We start from the raw sequence: 22,423 nt of genomic DNA on the forward strand, positions 1-22,423 counted from the left end.
GTGTTCATATGATCTGTTTTGATGTAAACACCTGAAACTGGTGTTGGATTTTGGGATTTTTTGGCTGTTAGCAATCCATAGAAACCAGCTGCATGCGCAGTAGGGGGTTGCATGGGTGTGCAGGTTTGGGAATACACACAATGTTTTTATTCTGCTATGGAGATATTTTTGTCTTCCATGGCTGTGATCAAACAGCTTGTAACCAGCTGCCAGCTGATTCCCTGCTCCTGTCCTGCTAGTGCCTGCGGCCCACAGAGGGATTCAGAAGCCCAGCACAGCAAGTGGTGGTGAACTCTCTTTTTGTCTCATTGATGTTGCTACTTCCAAGCTTTCATCAGGAACGAAAGAGAGATCCCTGCTGAGAGGGGAAGAGCAGAGGAATTCCAGAGGTCCTTGAAGGACTGATGCGGATCTGTATGCTATGCCCGAGTTATTCTGGGTTTGACTTCCCTGTTTGAATCCCCTATGCACTCTTGTGGTTTCCTCCTGATGCATTCACCTTCAAATGCCTTTCTTGGTGCAAGTAAAAGAACCATATATATATAACCTGTGAAGTAATCTAATAGAGCAGAACTGTGGTGAGCATTGTCTGTGGCATGGGTAGCTTTAACAAGCCCTGCTGAGCCTTTGTATGTTAATATATAGATAGTGTTGTCAGTCAAGTTCCTTAACCATCTGAAGTCAACACTGAGATTAGGTGGTACTAAATAGCCACACTGAGATTTTTTTAAGGAACCTTATGCATTTAACTCAACAGTGAATTTCAGTTGGCTATAGGGACCTAAATTCCTTAGTAATCTCAGTCCTAAAGGATTAGCCTTCCTCCCCTTTGTGTTTTACTCCAGGCAGGAACTGGTATTGACCTCTTACAAAGAAATAGTTGTTTTTCATTTTAAGCAAATCAAAAACTAAGATATGAATAAGTTGTTTTGGAAAGGCTTAAAAAATTATACAGAAATGCTGTTGGGATAAATTCTTTATCTACTGGAAAGAAGCTTTAATGTTTTGTACTATTCTTAGGGACTTTTCCTTGAAAATTGTCTACTTGTATCTTTTAATTTTAGATAATTTCAAAATTGTGAAAATACTGGTTTAGATACTAGGATTCTGATTGGTTGATCTACCATTATATAAAGTGATTTGTAAAGAAATCAGTAAATGCACTTCTAATTTCTTTAGAAGGGTCTTTTCAGCATGCACTTGATTTAAATGCATTGTTTACATAATTATTTTTATTGTGTGTAAAACAGGCAAAAACTTTATCAGGTTTGCTATCTTGTTGGTAACAACAACATGATTTTGAAATGTCAGATCTGTTTTCCAATTGTTTACCTTTCACTGGTGTTTACCTTTCATTTTATCTATTCCTGTTCTTAGGTACTTTTTTGATAAACAACATAGAGAGTAAACATCACCTATAAAGTGATCCAAAATAGATAGTCTGTAAATGACCATTACAAATGGTCATTTAACTGTACCCAAGCTTTAGTTGTCTGTAAATGAAAAGAGCTGTACCAACACTGCACATGGTGATGCAGATATTTTTCTCTAGAAGCAGACTTCTGTAGGAAGTTGTGAATCCATTGTGACTGAGGTAGCATAGGCTGTATTTTCAGCTCTGCCTGATGGATAACCCCCTGGTCGTCTGGAAAAGTTTCAAGTATCTCTCTAGGACCCAGTTTACCCAGGTGGAAAGTGAGATAATAATGCTGTCCTCCTTCAGAAAGCAATCTGAGGAAAAACAAAAACAAACCAAAGCCGTGTAATGAGCAGGTTTTCACTATTTTTCATAGACTTACCTTTCCTTCATTTTGATTTTTGACTGGACACTTTACTGACTGGACACCCATGTATTAATTTAAAGTTATCTATTTACCTGCTAATTTCTTTACAGTAATCTTTGCTTGTTATTATTCTAGGTGCTGATTAGTGGCATAATGTCTTGTAATGAATAGTTTGTCTTTTTGACCTAATTTATCATCTGACTCTAGGCTATGGACAGTTGTTGCAGCTGGAAGAAGTAAGAATGAAACTAGGTTCCGCTGATTGTTTTAATGTGACTGCTGTAATAGACAGCTAAGAACATCCTTAGGTACCCACCTGGCTCCCATTGCTACCAAGGGTAAAGTTTTATTTTTCTTCAGGGAGATGGAAATCAGGTTGAATAGATCAAAAGGTACTTTTCCATTTTAAATGTGATTTTTTTTTTCTGTGCTGATGCATCACTTGACACATGTCGAAATAATTGAACTAAAGTAGAATTTAAAATCTGGGAGCCACTGAGTGGTTTGGTACAGCAATAACTCTTCCCTTTTTAAGTTCTTACGGATAATTATCATGAGTGACAGTAATAACTTTTAGCTGGCCTGCCAGTTGGCAGAAGAGCTGTATCATGATCGTCATTGGGGATGCGGTTGGATTGGTGGGGTTCTATTTGAAGTAATACAGCATAATTACTATTTACTCCAGTGGGTATGCAGGAGAACAAAATGCTGAATGAAGTGAAAAGGGGTTTGCTACGTTTCAAACTCACCTTCTACTTAACAGAGAGATTGTTTAGAACAAGGATGCAATGAACCACAGGCTACTGGATCAAGCCCGGTGCTGAACAGAACGAAATCTCAATAGAAACCTTTTAACTGAAGATGCAGTTCTCAGCCGTATGCTGATCATTGTCCCTCAAAACCAGATCCACCCAAAGAGGCCTTAGATGGAGCTGTTTGTACTTGGGACTGAGAGCTGGTGGCATCTGAGTGCTCTGGGGCCCCCAGATGAGCATGTTACCTGCTTCTCACTGCTGAGCTCAGAAGGGCTTCATACTCTAGCAAGCCCATGGGCCCAGAAGCCCATTGCCTAAAGAAGTACCTCCCAAAATTTCTCAAGAGACCTAAAAGTCTAGACTAGTCAATTATGGGAGAAGAGAAATTTGCAGAGTTTCCTCTAACTCTCCTATAACGAGAGGAAGTTTATGAATATCCTGAAATTATGAATATCTTACTTCAAAACCTGAAGAGATGTTGAAGATTTATCCAAGAAAGAATTACATAAATTATCTGAACTTAAGTTGCATTGCTGCTCTCTGTCCATTTGGAAAAGTGAGTACTAAAGGCCTTTGCTTTTTGCTGAGCTCCCCAGGAAGGAAATCTGCAATGCTCACAGCCCCGGTTGCTGCGGTCCCTCAGGGATGCACAGACACTGCTGTCACCTCCACCTGTTTTCAGCAATGCTGCTTAGCTCTGTGCATAGCTAAAACATCTTTTACAAGCAAAAGCAAGGTTGTGTGAGTGTACTCTGTGACCCAGCCAAAATCCATGCAGCCTGCCTCTGCCTGGCAAACATTAGGCAGACATTCACACTATGGCCATATCTGATCTCTCCTCATATAATTCTTCTAAGGAGTAACCAGTCTCTTGAGCAGGCAATGAGATACAGTGAGGATTTGGTGCATCTTTTCCTCTTCTGAAGTAGATAACTTAGAAGTGGGAGGTGTGCATTTACTTTCCTTTACAGGTTTCTCTGCCTGAAGGGAGTGGCAGCATGTAGCCTTATTTCTGGACTGAAAATACAGTCCTTCAAGTCTTTCCTTACTAACAAAGACCCAGCACAGCTTTTGCCAGGAGATCTTTCACTAGTGGTATTCCCCTGCTGAAGTATACTCTTACCTCCTCTCTGTCATCTCCTTAGAGCTGCTGGACCCGTCTCCTACCCTTTCAGAACTGCAAATTAGCCAGCCAGCTGTGCACAAACAGACACCTCTTCTGACTGAGAGAGTCACTCAGGCAATGTGCTTGAAGCCTTTAACAGCCCACAGCGTAGATACTGATTAAAGAACAAACTGGGATTAACAATGCAGTAAGGAATTAACTGGAATGCAGGATTAAGAGCAGCAATAAACACATCATTCCCTAGACTGGCTGAGTAAACAGATGAAGTGATTTGTAAAACAGAAAACCGAGGGAAGAAATTTGCTATGCTTCAGGATTCTTCCTAATCAATGGAGATTCATTATAGCTGGCTCCAAACAAGACTGGGCTTACACAAGTGATTTTCTTACTCTGCTCTTGAGCAGATCTGCAATTAGGGCCTAGTACACTACTTTCGGTTTATTAGTGTATTTTTAAGGAAGATATTTTCTTCCAGACTGCATGACTGGCTACAAGCACAGGTATTAAAGTAGTCCTGAAGAGAGCATAGTGTTAATGCCACAGGTGCAGTGAACCTTTTGCCTTTTTTGTCTAAGCTGCTTAAGAATATGCTGAGGCAATTTGGGCTGGTCCTTTTAAGTGGAAAGGGGGTACTGTCTGCTTAGATGAGGTGATGATTTAGTGAGGGGATAAAAGGGGATAAAAAGCCAGTAATGCCCTCCCTGAGAAAAGGAGAATTACTGCTGGGGGATGGCTGGGAGGGAGTATTGGTTTGGGAGGCTGTTTGCTGATAGCTTTTTTATTATTATTATTCTGCCCAGGCAAATGATTTGACTGGGGATATTTACGGAATAGAAAGGGCTCTGAAAAAACATTACTAGGAGGGTCTGAGTGTTTAGGGTCTGTCTTATCTGCTCTGAAAAGATACGTTGAGACAAAAATAAGGGCAAAATACTAATGCTAAGTCTGCTGGGTTGGTCTGCTGGAGTCGGAGGGAGTCTGAGTGCTTTCTGGAGGGGCTGGGAGCCTCTGCTTTGGTTTCCTGGGGTGAAGTGATACATGTCTGTTTTCTTAGTGGGGCGTCTTCTCTGTGCCCTAAATCCTGGTGGCTCTGTGGCCTTGTGCGGTGGCTGTTCTGCCCCCCAGGTCACCCCGAGCAGCCGTGCAACTGCAGGGCACGGGGCAGGCCAGGCCTCTCGGCCGCGAACCACTGCCCTTCCCAGAGCTACTGTATTTCAGTTACAGCAACAGTTGTGATACTGTGAAGCTTTTTTTTTTTTTGGTTTCTCAGAATACTTAAATTTTTTGCTTATGTTTGAATAAATATTTGGGCAGATTCCTGCAGGGAGCAGGGGTTTCTGCAGCAGCTGGAGAACGGGGCCTGTTGTGAGCTCTGTGTCAGGGTCTCCCTGTGCGGCCCGGGAGGAGTATTCCTCCAGCAGCCCCCCGATAGCTGCTTCTGAGGTGAACAACCCGAGCTGCGGCCCTAGATCCTAGCACAGTAACTGCTTATATTAGAATAGCTTTTGTGTGTGAAGATTTGGGAGGGACATTGTGCGTAATAGAAGAGGTTGGAAAGCAAGATGCAGGGAAATTGGCATTTGCTCTAATAGAAATACAATTCTTCAGATTAAACTGGAGAACCACAGGTTGTAACTAATTTATTATCCTCAGAGAGGAAAACAAGCTCCCAAATTGTGCAGTGCAGTACTTGGCTTGCTAAGCATTTTCTTTAATGGCTCATTTATAATATTCTCCCAGTGTAAGAAAGGGAGGGGAGGATGATGCTTGTAACTAAAGATGGTCTATCATTTCCTGCATTGGCAATTGCATTGTAATTCATAATTTGCACATGAAGTACTTGAAGTACTCTGGCAGCTTGGTGATAAAAGGGGAACATATAATAATCTCCTGAAAATAACTTTGACTGTAAATGAAAGCCCACATTCATCCAGGGTCAGGTCTATTAAGTGTGACACTAGCTGCCCTGTTTAGCCCTGTTCCCTCGGTGCATGTCACAGGAGAAACATTTAAGTAGTCAGTGCGGTCAAAAGGAAAAGCAGTATCGGGTCTCTGGAACGACTGTATCACCTCACTGCTCTTAGGAGTGTGTGTGTGAGAGGATGAGCGAGCGAGAGAGAGTGAGCGATGAAGCTTGATATTTTCTTTAATTGCTCTCCTGGTAGTGAAGCCATTGTCATGTACTGGGGTCTAGTGGAGAAAATACAGTGAACAGCTTTGAAGACATGGGCCTTTTTGTGTGTGAGCATATGCAAATTTCATGAAAGTGGAGGCTTTTAGCTGTGGGAGAGGGAGAAGCAAGAATCTAATAATGTGAAATGTAACTGGTGGAGAGGTGGAGGTTTGAATGTGGACCCTTTCTGCGACTCCGTCAGACTGACATTATTTATACTGGTGTAGTGCCTGAAGACGTATAGGCAATCACTGTGTGAAATAGTCTTCCCCAGGCAGATGATAGCTGAAACTAACAGTGTTAGATTAGGAAACTTGGAGCCCGAAGGTAGGGATGGAAAAATGATCTTCATTTTCTCTCTCTGCTTAGAAAAGGTGCTCTGTCCCAGATGCATCTAGGGGCCTAGGTAGGCACGATAGAGGCAGGGCTGCTCTCCTCAGCTCTGGACAGCGAGGGCATCGCTACCGGCTCCATGGGGACTGTGGGCTCGCAGCGTGGGAGAAAAGGGACAGCGAACAATCAGCTCGATGCACTGTCCTCATCCTGTTGTTCTTCCTCGTCTCCTAGGGGATGCGGGTGTGACTTGTGGAAGGCAAGAGGGCAGGAAAGGGTCACTGAAAGAGCAGATGCAGTCTGTTACCTTTTATTGCATGGCGAGAATCTCCAGGGAAGAGGACCTTATCTGTGTTATTTCTACTAAGTTAAGCATTTAAAATCCTATGGGCAGATGCTTTGGGGCAAACATTTAGGAAGGCAAAAGCATTCTGAAAAAGAGCCTGTGACATAGCGTGCGTCATGTGCTCTTGGCAGCAAGAATACCTTTTCTAACTGCTGTTTGTCTCTTCTAATTAAAAAAAAAACAAAACAAATAAAAAACAACCAACCAAATAAATACAAAGATTAAAAACCCACCAACATACCTCTTTGCCCACACCTCTCCAGCACCTGTGTTTTTAGATTGCTACCAATCCAACAGAGGCTGAAGTCAAGGCTACCTTTCTGGGCTGAGGCTAGATAATGCAATTGGAGTAATAAGTTTCTGTGAGCAACCACATATAAAAACAGAAAATACAGGGAAATGTGTGTTACTTAAATATTACCATACAAAATAAATTCTCCACAAAGTTTAAAAGAAATAAAAATTGATTGTCACCCAAAGGCATCCCTAAGTTTGAAAAATAGGTAATGAAGGTTTTCACTCTGTTGTTAAATTTAGGCTATACCACACCTAAATAGGGTATGATGAAATGAATGAACATTGTGTGAATAGTGGTAATAACATGTTATGGAGTCATGATTCTATGGCAAAATTAAGGGGCATTTCCACCTCTTTTTACTAAAAATATTGAAACACATTCTTTACAAATAAAAGAAACAGAGGGAGTTACTATATAAAATTAATAATATATACACCAGAAGAGCCCAGATTCTCTCACTTCAATGTTTTTTCTCTTGCAGGCAATGGAAGGTCTTACTGTCCTGTACAGGACTACTAATAATTAAGAAAATTCCTCATTGCTTTGCTTTTGCAAAGATCTTGGGGGATGAAAAGTGGAAATATTCTTCCTGGCTGTTTCTTCAGTTCTATGCAAACAGTAGCACTGAGCACTACTAGAGATTAGCTCAAGGTGGCCTTGGACAGAGCTTAAACCACACACTCCTCCCTTCTTTTGCCCACAGACTGTTTTCTGCTGCAACCTAAATTAATGTTTCTATCCCTACTAGGCTATGAATTGCTTATCCTCCTTGCCTGTAAACTCAAATTTAACTACCAATGTTACATTTTAGCAGCTTTCTGGTTTCTTTGGTATCACAGCTGCTGAGGTGTGCAATGTGTGAGAAAAGGCTTTGGTAATGTAACTCACATTGGAGGCAAAAAAGTTCTTTGTCCTCCTGTACTTAGTTCACATAAAATATTAATGGGTCTGCTAGGGCTGTCAGTGAAGACATTTAATCATTCAGCTCAAGAGGTACATGTAGGTGACAAAGGCCCTGTGCTGTTTGCTTGCTGATTTTCACTTACCCTGAAAGCGTGTAATGAGAAGTGGCATCATGGAGGACAAAACTGGGTGTTGCCAACACAGTTTCGTTCCCGCAAAGGAAGAGTTAGGAGGCATGGGAATGGGACCTGTGCATGTTTTTGCTACGTGATTCAAAGACAGTTTGAAAGGATGTTGAGAAGAAGGCTTCTTTCCTAAACAAACAAGTGTCAAGAAAAGATTTAATCTTCAGCATGTAATAAAGCTTAGTCTTTTTTTCTTTTTGATAAGAATGCTTTGTGCTATTATTATACCTATGCGATGCCTTTTTTTTTCTACTGTAATTAGTGGAGGATGCTGATGCTTCATGAAGAACTGAGATCAAGAGCATTTTCTTTCTACTGTAAACAAATGAAAGAGACTCTGAGGTATTTCATTCATATTTGAGTGTTTACTTTCTACCTTCTCTCTGATATTTGAACTAGAATGTCACAACTGGAGTTGTCTTTCTTGTTTAAAAGGTTAAATATGGTTTCTTGGTTACCAATTTTGTAACTGTTCATTCTGGTGATGAATGAAGTAAATTGGGTCTTGTTTGCCAGATAAGACTCTTGCTACAAAAAAAAGATTTTGCTGTGATTCTGCTAGGACCTTGAATCTATCAGTTCAGAAGCAGGGAAAGATACATAATTGGAGGTTTATAAAATTATAAAACAAAGCAGTGTTTCTTTTAATTTATGGTTCAAACAGAGGCTGTTACCTCACAATGGTTAAGTATTTCAATAGTAAAAGCTCCAGTCTGGGCTTTTTGTTTTGAGGTGATTTATTTACAGCTGGATATTGACTGAAGAACAGGAAGCTTTAAGAGCTCAGTCTGGAATTAGTGCTGCAGAGAGGGTAGGGGATGCTTCTTTGTTGTACTGCTTCTCCAAAAAACTACACAAATGCTTTGTATATCAGGCCCATCCTTCCCATCAAATTCTGTATTAATGCAGGGAAAACGTTAAGCATCTGTTTGACAGGAGTCAGGAAAATTCGAGTTTCCAAAATAATTTTATCTCAGGTCCTGCATTATAAATGGAGCTGACGGGAGGTCAGCTGGTTCTTTGTAGGTTGATCTGCCCATGCTGAGCTCTCAGAGCAGGTACAAGGGCCCAAGGTGGCTTACGCAGAGCTTAACTGTTGCTGTAAGGCAATATATTCTATAAATGGACATGGCCTTAGCGTTGGAAGATGTGGTCCAAGTAACAGAAGTAAATGTTGGCAGTAAAAGTTCATTTCACTGAAATTCAATTCTTACGCCTTGTTGATAGTATTTCACTGATAATAAATTCCCTAATAAGAACAATGATGAGATTTAGTGTGTCCCAGCTACCAACTCTCTGTGGCTATCAGTGAAGCTGCCTTGTTAATAATAATGCTGTGAGATGTTTAAGAGCAAAACCCAATGAAGGACAATTAATAGGTGAAATCCTTGTACAGTGAAAGTGTACTGGAAGCCATGTAAATGTGTTAGGACTATTTTAAGTTTTTTGGTGTTGGGATATTTGATGGGCTGATTCCTAGTGATGGACTGATTCTTAATGGCTTTATGGTTCCTCATGCTGTCATAAACTTTGTTACTATTTTGGCAGATTTTCACACAATGGGACAAACTTCTAGTTTCAATGACCTTGGACCTCTTTGTGTGGCAGGGGAAATATATTTGGTCAAACTCAAACACCTAAGCTACAATATTTCTAAGTAAGAACCCAAGATGTATAAGCCTACTTCTAGCAGACAGTTTTCATGAAGATATTATTTCTTAAAAGACAATGCATAGCACTTACTGCATGTTCTGTCTGCTTCCTTTTCTCAAGAAGTGCTTTGTACATACACTGTTTTCTGTGGAGGTTAGATTGTAGGCATTTATTTTACAATTTCACCCTTTATTACACTGAAAAAATTAAGATCAGTGTTTTAAGCTCTGTTTTTTTTACAGTGTAATGCTCCTTGATGAGAATGAAAAATTAGATTGGGTGCCACCTAGACAAAGCATTTGCTTCCTAGAGTCCATTTTAAAAGCATAAGGATACTTGAGAATAGCAGATACCCAAATCTGCATTTAAATAGACTTGTGATGTGCGGTAGTTTGTATCCATTTTCCTCAGTGAAAGGTTTGATGTTATTTTGGGTTTATCATATTCAACTTAAGTCATGCAGTTTTGTGATGGAATGTTAGTGTGTACCCAGAAGGAATATTGATTTTGATGATTTGCTTGGTTATGTACAGATTGTTTCCATTGCTAAGGAAGAGTGAAAGCACTAAAGAAAGAGAACCGAAATGTACTAAAGCCCAGAAATTTAAATCAAATACAGCTCTCTAGTCCTCTTTTCAGTCAAGATGATCCTCAGCAAAAGGGAGTGAAGGTTATTTTGACCAGACCTCATACCTATGGAGTTCCACATCTGAATTGTATTTTGTTTGGAAAGTTTTATCACTGTCTGTGTGTATTTGTTTTCCATAATTAGGATTCAAGTTGACATACTCTTCAACAATATACTTTCCAAACAATATTACTGTTTTGGGACACTGATAAAAATGAATTGTGGGGATTTTTTTTTCAACTTTCTGTTTGGATTTCCTGGCAAGGAAAAGAAGACAAGACAGACAAGCATGGAGAGGTCAGTACTCTGTGGCCCCCAAAAAAAAGCAAATAGAAAAAACCCTGTTTCTTCGATTCTGTATTACCATTCCTGCTCGGGTAAGGCAGGCGGTGTCTGCCACTCTGGGCAATTCATATCCCTGCTGTTTGGAGAGCCCACAAGATCAACTAGTCTGTAGCCCCGAGCAGTGTTAAATGAGGAAGCTGATAACGTTCTTCTTGTCTTTGAATAGGAGCCGCCCGCTGCAGGGTTCGGCGGGGAGCGCGGAACGGAGGAGCGCCAACCGGTCCCAGCCGGCTCCGAGCACCGGTGACAACACGTGGCGCGTGGCCCCGCCCAGCAATAGCGGTCCGGCACGCGGACCCGCCCAGCAGTAACGGTCTGGCACGCGGCGGCAACGGCACGTGGCAGTTGGCCCCGCCCAGCAATAAGGGTCCGGCACGCGGCCCCGCCCAGCAGTAGCGGTCGGGCACGCGGCGGGCGGCCCCGCCCAGCAGTAACGGTCGGGCACGCGGCGGCAACGGCACGCGGCGGGCGGCCCCGCCCAGCAATAACGGTCCGGCGCGTGGCGCGCTGCGGCGCAGGCAGATTTAAGAGAGCGCGGGAGCGACGTGTGCGGCTCGTAGCGGAGGAGGAGGCGCCGAGCAGTGCCGGAGAGGACCGCGGTCGGCCTACACTGGCGAGTGGCGGGGAGAAGCGGTTATGCGCCGTCGGCAGCCGCCTGTGCCACCTGTTGCCTCCTCGAAAGGCCTGGGAGGACGGAAAGAAACTCGCGGCGAGAACGAGGTGAGTAGAGCCTGGGTGAGAAAAGTTGTTTACTGCAGTGTTTGTTTAACTGTTGATGTTTTCCTTCTTCCTCGATAACTGAATTGGTCACTAGATGTTTGCGCTAACAGGGAATAAAGTAAGAATTCCGCCGGTGGGGGCCGTTTTGCTAGCGAGGGTAACTGGTGGAGGATGTGGGCTGGCGTGGCTGGGTGCTCGGGAGGGGTTTGCGGCTCCGGCAGAGCCGTGGTGCTGGCGAGGGAGGGCTGCCGCGGGGTTAGGTGCACTGGGAGAGGCGTGAACAGCCGGGAAGTGCGGCGTCGCGGCGGCCCGAGGGAGCTCCCGCCGCGTGGGGTGGAGGTGGGCTGGGTGCGGCTCCGTGCCTCGGCGGCCTGGAGCCTGGGCCGCCTCTGTCTGCGGCGCCCAGGAGGGCCGGGCCGGGCCGGGAGCTCGGGGGGCGCCAAGTCCTGGGAGAGCGGAGGGGAGCCGGGCCGGGGGGGGCCCTAGCGGGGCCTGGAGTGGCTCGGTGGAGCCGGGCTGATGGTGTCCGTCACCCTCTCTTCTCCACTCTGCTCGAAACTAAATGCTACACCAAGCCTTTAAGGTCAGCTGGGATTTGGTGGTACTACTTTAGCGGCCCGCTAAAGGAGGTGGAAGGGGGGCCCCGGTAGAAGTGAGCAGCTGTTAGTGCTGAACCCTGGTGGGGGGACCGAGGCCGAGCTCTCCCCAGTGCTAGGGAAACTCGGCACTTGGCCGGCTGAAGCCGCGGTCTTTCGAGGCCGCAGCTGTGGAGGCGGGGCGCCGCTCTCGGCAGGACGGGGCGGACGGCGGGCAGCGCTGCTGGGGGCGGCTGCGGCTCGGCAGCGCAGGGCTCGGGGAGGAGGGGCCGGTGCCACACCCGCCGAGTGCCCCTCGTGAGCCCGAAGCAGCCGAGGCAGGCCCTTTGTTATTTACTTTAGCGTTTACATGTAGGCAGTCTCACAGGCACTGCTGAGAGAGTTTGTCATGACCAGCTACTGCGAGACATAGAAATATTACTAAATGGCAGGAAATGCTAGTTGCTGTAACACAAAAGGGATTTGTTGCTCTGTAAATATAGGAATGGGTGGCTTCAATTGTGTGCAGAGAAGGTACTTTACTTTCTTTTCATCAGATGGAAGTTTCAGCATTAATACTGCTTTGAACATCACAGCCTCAGAAGTAATTCTTCTGTCACTTAAGCCATTTAGGATCATAAACAATTGTTCTGCATACTTCTGTGACCAGTGTCACCCTCATACCACAATCTTGATGTTTGCGTTCTGATGCATGACAAATATCAAACACGATTGCATGCATATCAAGAATATCTCAGAGCTGTTTTAAGAAATCGAGGTTAGTCACAGGATCTTTTTGATCCTCTTTTCCCTCATGACTGAAGATTTTTAAATTAAGTTTAAGTGATGATGCTCTTAAAGATTAAAAGACAGTCGTTGGAGAAATAGGGCAAATATGCTTCAACTTGCATCTCTAGCAGATGACACAGTTGATGACCTTTTGTCTAACTGTGGGGAAAATGATCAGTGGTACTGTGGGTTTTGGGAATCTAAGGTGAAAAGGTAGAATTTCATTTTGGAAAAAGCTTTTTTTTGTAAATAAGCTTTATGCTCTTTAGGTCATGTTTCTCTGTTCCCATTCATCGAAGCACACTAGTCTGGATTTTGTCCCAAGGATATAGCCTATTTTGAGTGATGCTGCTTCACCCCAGTAAATTCCTTTTATGACTCAAAAGAAAACTTCCTACAGCATTATAATTTCTTCCACACAAGCTAACCTTTCTGGGCTGACACAAGGTGGGACCAAGACTTCCCTTTCATGTTCACTTGCTCTACTTGAACAGTAGAGGTGTGTGTGAAAGGTGCACACTGTATTCAGCCTACTATTTTAAAATTTATTGGGGGCAGGAGAGGCAAGAACAGTGATCTATCTGTTTTGCTGATAATTGTCAAGCCATAATTCTTTTAAAGGGACACAGTCCCTTTGAAAACTTGAATGTCATGAAAGATCATATAAGAGTCTGCAGCAGCCTGCACCCAGCCTGCACCTGGGTACTCGGTATGGAGTTTTCCCCTCCCTCCCTTCTCCACCCTGCTCAAAGCTAAATGCTACACCTAGCCTTTACAGTCAACTGGGGTTTGGTGGTATAACTGCTTGTGATATTGTACCATTCTATGAGATGATGCTTCATGGTTGTGCAAAATAAAAAGGTTGCTGTCTTGCAGGCACTTTTAATTCCTTAATTTTGCACACAAGAGGAGTCCCTTTGTAGATGATGGGATAGTTTGGCAGGTGTAGTTCAGCACATGTGAAAGCACTCTCAAGATGAGTACTTAAGTCTGATTAATATACAAGATGGAAGAACAGATCAAAAATGTTAAAGTTCAGTGTGGAAGGATCAATGAAGGAAGAAATACATTTGTGCTAAGAAAGATTTCAAATATAGGAAGCATGTTGCATGACTAAAGGCTGTGACCCTAATAGTGAGAGGCTCCAGAAATGAATTTACTAGATATTAAGAGGAGCCACTAATCCTTAAGTTTTACAAATGCAAGAACAATTTCATTAGTGATATTGTTTTCAAATTCCAGTGTGATAGATCATTTAATTATGGCAAAAATTTGGCAAACACTAGTTTTATTTGTGAGCAAGATGGACCTGGAAGTGTGGATCTGTCTGGTTTTGTTGTCTTGATTAGTACTGTGTAGAGATGAAATGATAACGAACTATGTGCTAAAAGGAGAATTTAACACCAAGGATGGGTGAACACTTTGGGGAGTGTTCAGACAGGGAGCCACCTGGTTCATTTGGCTAAAACTAAAAGGCATCTCAAAATGTGGAAAAAGCTAGGCAGCCAGCCTTTTATAGGAATTCATTAAAAAGGAAAAGGAAGATTCATTGCATTGGAATATTAGTTTTTGAACCTTAGATATCATCAAAACTTACTAATTTGGTTTTGATAGTGTTAAAATATCTGTGTCCTTCCCTTTTTTACTACTTTTGCATTAAAGAGAAATAATAATAGTTTTCCTTTAAAATAGCAATAGTCCAAAGACTGTGTGATACTTTTGTCAGGCAACTATGGAATTCACTTTGGTCTTTAATCTTTTGACTTAGGAAGGTGGTAACAGCAGTGATATTTTAAAAATAGATTTAAACATAATGAGAAGAGCCAGAATATATCATGTTGCATTTCTCAGAAGGAAATAATAACTAATAATATTCTATTGGAAACCTGGTAAAGCTATTATACTCCAGTATGCTGACCTAGTGTGTATGCTGACTTTGACTGCTCTATTACTCATGGTACATGGCAATAAAAGAAGCTATTTTCCTTGCTGTAAATTGCATGTTTACAAGTGCAATACAATAATGCAGGTGACTGATGGCTTGGATACAGCTTTTTTTGGCTGTTGCTTCATAGAAAAAGCAAACAGAACTAAGCCTGGTTTGATTCAGATGCTTACTCTTGGGGCTTACAGAGGCTGTGAGCTCTTTATGCCACCATTTGGCAAGCTTTCCTAGTCAGCCATGGAAAAAGTTGATTCAAATGCAACTAAACTCCCTCAAGACTGATAAAAATCAGACAATGAGAAGTATTGCACTGAACAGTAGGTTATAAACTGGGCAGCTAGAAATTTCTCATGTCTGCTCCACTAAAGATGAAGAGAGGTGTTGTGAGAGGAAGTAAGTGGATTTCTTTGTTCTCTATTTGGTCCCACAACTGTTAGTGACTGAACACCTAAGTAAATCTTGGTGCTCTGCCGTACTGTGTTTAAAAATCAGAAATCTCACTTCACCAACACCATCCTTTTCATTAAAGCAGGAAGTAGGAAAAACTGATTTTTCAAGAGAGTATTTCTGTTGTCTGGAATAAAATACGAATTAGGTGGTGAATCTGGAAGGGTTAATCAATGTGCTGTAGACACAGCTGTTAAAGTACCTCTGCAGTCAGCAGAACTAATTAAGCCAGATTTCATATGGATGTGTGTCTTGATTTGATTTTTCTGGTATCAACTGAGGTTTCACTGTTCAGAATGTTAGTAATAGCTCTTCTCTGTATGGATTCCAGGATCTGCCTCTCAAGGACCGGGCTCACATTACAGCCTTTGAAGTGGTGATTAGTAGGGTTTATATCCTTTGCTGGCCACAGTTTCATGAAATGTGCAGGTATTTAACTTTTGTGGCTTCTGTCATGTTGGTGATTTGACTGAAGTTGAAAGTACTGACAGACAGATGTACTCTCACACAGTGTGAGCTTATTTGCCTGTTCCCTTAAGAAGCCAGGCTTCAAACTTCTGTGAAACTCCAGGGTGTCAGAGCTGCCTTGGGAGGAGGTTCAGTGCAAGGCCTTGCCAGTCTGCATGTCCCTGGCAGTGCCCAGGGGCAGCACAACCCTGTGTGTTGCACCCTGTCCCAAGCAGGCTGTTGCCTGTTTTCTTGGTGCAACATGCTGACCCTCTCTTGGAAGTAGCAGAAAGCACAAGTCTGAATCCTAGGATTTTCTTGAGTTTTTTTGAATGGCTAGGTGAAAAGCAAAGGTATTTATAGCATTATCCTTTAACAGGTTACTTAAGATGCCAAAGTAGCAGGGTTTGTTATAACCAGTTATTAGTATCCATGACCTCTAGCAGACCCTGTGCAAGGAGGGGAGCACATAATAGGATGTAAGCTATTCCCTTCTGCCCCCCACAGTCCCTGTGAGCTATGTTATTCTGGTACAGTATGACAATTTCCACTTTTGTCTGCTGGAAGAGCTTGTTGAGATAACTTTCTGCTTTTGTGAAGATCCTGAGGAATGGCAGCTGTACAATGCCACTTGTCATACTTAAGCATAATGAAATGTTGGCAGGAGTACTGTGGTAACAAGGACAGAGTAGCCAGCTATATTGTTTCAGTTACTATCTGGAATGGCTGTTTCTTTCTGTGACCTGCTGCCTCTTCCATAAAAGCAGAAACTATTATTGCAAAGCACAGCCTGATTCTCTTTTTCTAAAGTGTGCGTGTTCTGTCCTACAAAGATGGTGGCTGCTGCAGACATGTGCGTGGGGGTGGAGGGGAAGAGGACCCCCTTCCCCAGCCCTCAGCCATCTCCAGGACCGTTTTGTCCTGGCAGTTTGATTTGGCACAGCTTTGAGAAGAAGATGCATTGGATGAAATGAACTGGACAAAATCCATGCCTATACTGCTCTGCTGAATGTGGATACAAACCTGCTTTTGCACCATGGAGGAGTGCGTTGTGTTGAGCCACAGCAATTTGTTGAGTACTAAGTCTGAAGAGCACAGAGAATTGCAGAGACTTCTGCCATTTAATGTGTGCTATATCTCATAGGGTTTTCTGTTTTACTCACCAGATGGTGGCTTTGTGTTGTGAATGAGTGTGATGAGGGGAAAATGTGATTCTGCACAACAACCTCCAAAACTCTAAATCAAAAATGTTGTGTGCCAAGGAAGGGTGAGAGACTGAGAGGTAAAGCCCTAATAAAAGCAAGGGGAGATATGAAAGCAGTATGATTTGAGACCTAGGTCCCAATCTTGTAAACAAACTAAATTGCTTAATGTTAAATCTTTTCTTGGAACTACTTGCTGTTTAAAGATATGCTGAAGAGCTTTGGATCAGTGAGCTGGAAAAGAAGTAATGTACCCAGCCTAACTTTGTCCTGAGATTCTTCCTGCCACCAGATGGGCTTAGGAGTTGTATAGTTGTTACAGCTTTGAGAAGGGGGGCTGGGGAGGAAAGGGATTTGAGGGGAGAAAAGCTTTATTGTAGTTTTAATAATAGGGTAGGGGTCTTTTGTGTTTATGAAGAATTTAATGCTGGATCTATGTATTTCATAACCACGTTTAAGCCACCTCCAGGGCCATGTGAATCAGTTCTCTGGTACATTTAGTAAACAAAAGGGAACAGCAAGAGCTCAATTATCCTGATTATGAACACAGTAAATGGTAAGACTTGAATTTCTGACTGCCTGCTTTCAGAAACAAAGCTGTGTTTTTCTAACCTAGCCATTTCCTATTAACCCTGCAAAACTTGCAGATGTTGATTTTTTTTTTTTTTTTTTTTTTTTGGAAACAACACGTGCTATAAAAAACTTATCTTTTGTTTCAATCTACTGTATAAAAAACTGTCTTTGAATCCTTTTTATTGTTGCAGACAAATCAGGTTTAAGTAGAGTCAGAAATCAACCTGGCTAGTAAGGAAATACGTGCAGACAGAATTTTGAAGTACTCTCTTTTTTTTGCCTCCAGCAAAACTTCAGTCCCTTCATTTGAGAAATGTTCTGCCTTGGTCTGGATAACTCAGTCTGATAGTAAAATACGCGACACTTTTACCTTAAGTCACTGGTTCAAGTATGATTCAAGTCAGTAGTGAATGAAAGTCATATTTCTTAATGTATGCTCAGTGATCTGAAATAAAATTTTTAGGGCCAGATCCAGTATCTGAAAGCTAGAGGCTTCCAGGTGTAGATATTAATCATTTGGCCTTCATAGGAGAGGTTAGTTCCTGGTGTGAGGTATCTGTGGCTCCCAGGACAGAACACAGGGAGAACTAGGTGCCTCAAAATGTAGTGTAGTGGGCCAACATGGAGAGACAAGCATGCCTAAAATATCTGAGAAATAAGAATCTACAGCTGCCCATTAGGATGTCTTGGGGTGGGTATTGCTGAAATTTGGTCCTTCCCCAGGGGCTTGATGCCTGCTGCAGTATCCATATAACTTTCTGCTGACAGTAATGAAAAGGGTGCACATCTTGGTCTCTCCTTCTTAATTGAGTGTTCCAGGTAGTTTTTGCATGTTCTGAGTTTTCTGTGTCTCATCAGCTACAAAATACCAAATTCTTCCCTAGAACAGCTTCAACAGGAATTGAATCTTCCCTCTTCTCCCCCAAAGTTGCATTCATCTTTACTGCCTAAGTAACCTATATCTTGTGGATTAGGACAAGCCTCCTGTGAGACATAGGTTTTACTGTCCGTAACTCAGAATATGGAGTTCAACATGGGCCTCCTTTTTCCCAAACGGAGGGTGCTCAGCCCATCTAAGGACATGACTGTAGATGGAGGAGATTTAGTTCATGCTTGCTGCCTTGCCCTCTGTCTGGGCTGTTAGAGTAAAATGTCAGTGCTGAACCCAGATTTTTAAAGTTAGTTGACCTTTTTTTTTTTTTTTTTTTTTTTTGAATTTCCAAATGTTTGTGGAAAGCAGATTTGAAATTGGAATATGCCTGAAATCTTAGGTTAAAATTTGCTTCTCACCAGATTTTGTGCTAAATAACTCCAGTGCATGCATTTGCAGCTAGTGAGCATGTCTGCTACAAACAGGTGTGATTAGTGAACATATGCCAAAATAATTCGTTCTAAAACATTTTTGCATGACTTTCTGGACCCCAGCTTTTCACAATTAGATGTTCCAGCCCCTTGTAAGGGATGGTATTAAGCTTTGTCGTGGCTAGAAGCCACAAGGGCCAGTTGCACTTTGTCCATCTGTGTTTTTCCTGGGTAAATTTCTTTGTCATTCTAAAAAAAAAAAAAAGCACCATTTGGGGCTTTAGATGGCTTCAAGTCAGATGTGATTAGTGAGGGAACTGCTCACTGCTCAACAGTTTTAGGTCATTTGCAGAGTCATTTGTCTTGCTGGGAGGGGCTTATAGTGCCCAATACTTACCTTCTGAGACTCCTGGCGACTGAACCTTCTCAATTAAAACTCCAGACTGGCAGAAAAAGTAGTGGATGTTGACTTTATGGCCACAGTAATTTCATGATTGTATTTGAGGCAATCGGTGGCCAGCTGGAAAGAAGAGAAATCAACTGTTTGTCTCCCTGCCTTTCAAGTAAAGGGTCCATCAATCATCTAATAGTCTTGTTGGACTAAGTCAAGGATACTAACTGCAGTGCTCTGCTAAAATGGCAATTTGTGCGGTAGCTACTAAGATGCTATTAATGGCCAGAATGGAAAAGGAGATGAATAAATGGTGTTTGTACAAGCAGAAGGAGGAATGTGGTCTTTGGACAGCTTCATTATAGTAGAAAAGAGGTTCCTTCTATATAGCAAACTTCTGATGCAGATTACTGAATGCTGTAAGAAGGTGTGAAAATTCTGTAAACATATAGGTGTACTTTTTGAGGGGCAAAAAGTGAGTTTACATTTTAATCCAAATCTGTTCTAATTTTGTGTCTGTTTTCCCTTTCAGTCTGTTCTCTTGACTGCCTTTTTCAAACTGTTTCAGGTTTGAAGCAGGAGAGGTTACTCTGGGTTGCTATTTGGACAATAAGTCTTAAAGCTCCAAGAAGCTTGCTTTGGAATTAGTTGCTAAACCTTCCTGGAGAACTTCTATTTGTCTGAACAAGCCCTTTCAAAAGATGCAATATTCAGTACAGGAGGCTTTCCTATGTGGAAGAGAGGGACTTAACAAATGCCACATTTTAGAGTTAAATATATGGCAAGGATTAGCAGTACTGCTGGAGGCATTTCCAATGCAGATATTCCCTGCCCTGTTCTTTTACTGGCTGAGCGGACTTGCTGTTAAATTAGATCAATAGTTGGCTGCTTTACTGATGATCTTTTCAGCAGAGTTGGATAGTACTTTTCTGTGATTCATAATTAGACTTGTTGTTCCAATACTAATCCCTGCTGAATATGAGCCAGGTAACAAATAACGCAGGGAAATGAGTAGTCAGAATTGGTAGCAATCTCAGCCTGATGAGTTTGTCCTGAGACGTAGTGCCTTTTCTTAATCTGGTACTTGATCAAGATTCTAAGGCTGTGTGGTGGGAAGGAATTATTAGGAATTAAAAAAAAATCACAAATTCAGTAGCATCAGATTTTCCTTTTCTTCTGAGGCAGATGTAAAATGATACTCATTGAAAAATGTAGAGTGAACGAGGGAGAAAATATGAAAGCACTAGTCTACTTAGAACAGTAAATAGCCCTACAGGTACAGCAGTTGATTCAGGGTAGGGGAGAGCCAGAGTGCTTCCGTACAGTGCTTGTGTAGGTTGCTTCTCCCTGATACAACAGTAGAGTTGGGAATCAAGACTATTGGGACTCATAAGGTGTTTGTCCTCCCCCCACTCTTCTCCCTTCATGGCAATTTTTTTTGCTTAGGTGCTGTGGGCCGATACAAATTTTGTATTGTCTGGGGTGGACTGGGAAGAGATGTACAACAGTGTTTTGCAACTTTTTCCAGGGGTCTATTGACTACTGATCCTTCTCTCCCCCATGTGCCCCCCTGCCTCAATATTCCAACATCTGGCAAAAGGACCTAATGCTTTTTGTTTTATTAAGCTAGATGGGCTATTGTAAGCTTACTTCACTAAGACAAGTGGAGATATCCAGAAACAGAGCATAAATTTGGCTACAGATGTATGTAGCTTGATCAGAGATACTGAGATACGTAAGTATGTGGCTTGATTAAAGGTACTGAAGATCCTGTTAGTGTAGTCATTCATGATCGTTAGGTATTTATATACCTAAGGTCTCCAAACTTAAATGTTCTGGAGAAAAAGAAATGACCTGCCAAAAACCTGATGTGCGGCTTGGGGCATTCTCTGTATTCTGGAGGCAGCTTTAGAGGCTACTTCTGTGGCTTTGCCGGGAAAAGCTAACAAAGGTACAACTAAGTGTGGCTAAGTGACTGTTCTAAGTGGAAATACAAAGTCTCTTGCAAAGGTGTAGGACTCAAACCTAGGTTTCAGTAGTCATTTTTTTACCCAGTGAAGGGTCCTTGTAAGAATAGTTCAGTTGTATTCTACAATAAAAACAAACTTTTATTTGGAAGGAAACTGGCAGTCAAAACCAGTTCCTGTGTTTATTTCATGCAAGTTTCATTTTCTTAAGTGTAAAATACAAGGTTTTAAAACAAACACGTCTTGTTTGTCACTCAGTGATAGTTTCATAAACTGATTTGCTTAGGTGTATTAACGCAGTTATTAGTAATTAAACATTGATGTTTAACAGAACACATTGAGCTTCCACAAGTATAGAGCTAGATGTGGTTTACAGGGTGTTATCTCAAATATTACAGAAATGTTGAGCACACAATTACCATCTCATTAGGGTAATAATGTTGAAAGAAGTGTTTAGACATTTAATTGGTATCAAACAACATGTGATTGCATGTTGATTAGATATCAATTACAACAAAGTAAAAACTGACATTTGATAGGCATGGTAACCGATAGCTTGCTTGATTTTGTTATGCCAATTAAATGGCTAAATATCTCCTGGAAGGAATTATAAATCATTAGAAAATTGCTAATGTGTTTGGCAGATCGTCAAGTGATCTGTAAACATGGGGGCTTCTGGCTGTGCTTGGGAAGTTCAGGCATTTTCTTGCAAATTGTGCCTGTTTCTGCCATAGAAGCTTTGGATAACCAAATGTTGAACTTCACAATGGTTTGTTTGCTTTTCCTCACAAGTAAATTAATGTGATGAAACTGGGATATAAATATTATGTACTGATTTTAATTAAATGCAGTAGAGGCACATGATTTATAAGATCTTACCCAGTTTTGCCAACAGACCACCTGTGACAGCTGTTTTTGGTCGTGGTTTCATCTATGTAAATCTGTATACATCTCTGCCAGTACAACTTGATCTGCACAGTTTTTTCTATATGTAAGTTTTCTGTCTTTGTTTAATTAACTAGTGCATTAAGATGGAGTACAAAGTGAAGGACTTGGATGAGAGCAAGGATGTCATTTTCTATTGCAGAACAGACAGTACGTTATCTTCCTGCAAGCTCTGTAGAGCAAGGGTCTTGTTTCAACCTTGAAACCACTCAGTAAAAGTTGTAACTGTGGTGAGAGCTTAATATAAAAGGTAAATTAATGAACATTAGGGAAGGGCACTTAGTGATCTATGCACCTGTACATTGATAAGCCTTCTCATCAACTGGTTTAAACCAGAATGTTTCAGGAGTTATGCTTCTGCTCGAGGTTTAGTTGGACCAGTTATTCTTTCAGGGTGTAGCCCAGAGAGGAGGAATATGTTTTCCTGGAAAAAACTTGAGGAGATAGTGCAAAGACACAGTGATAGCAAGAACAAGGACACCATGTTCACATATGCATACATTAGATTTTTTTCCTATTTTTCACAGAACCTCGAATGGAAAGACTGTTTTGGGAATATTCCTTTTTAGCCTGAGTTCAGGTAGAGTTTTC

General features: G+C 41.9%; 2 long non-coding RNA genes across 2 annotated transcripts in view; both read left to right on the top strand.

Annotated features, from left to right (window-relative positions):
• The window catches only part of LOC135328800 (uncharacterized), a 34,063-nt gene extending 23,137 nt beyond the window's left edge, over positions 1–10,926 (top strand). Inside the window, exon 5 of the long non-coding RNA XR_010389838.1 lies at positions 10,696–10,926. This is a non-coding gene — a long non-coding RNA (uncharacterized LOC135328800). The remainder of the gene's footprint in view (positions 1–10,695) is intronic.
• Positions 10,927–10,991: 65 nt separating this feature from the next.
• The window catches only part of LOC112993271 (uncharacterized), a 436,804-nt gene continuing 425,372 nt past the window's right edge, over positions 10,992–22,423 (top strand). Inside the window, exon 1 of the long non-coding RNA XR_010389663.1 lies at positions 10,992–11,249. This is a non-coding gene — a long non-coding RNA (uncharacterized LOC112993271). The remainder of the gene's footprint in view (positions 11,250–22,423) is intronic.

The sequence above is a fragment of the Dromaius novaehollandiae genome, chromosome 6, assembly GCF_036370855.1.
Source record: "Dromaius novaehollandiae isolate bDroNov1 chromosome 6, bDroNov1.hap1, whole genome shotgun sequence".
Taxonomy (NCBI): Eukaryota; Metazoa; Chordata; class Aves; order Casuariiformes; family Dromaiidae; genus Dromaius; species Dromaius novaehollandiae.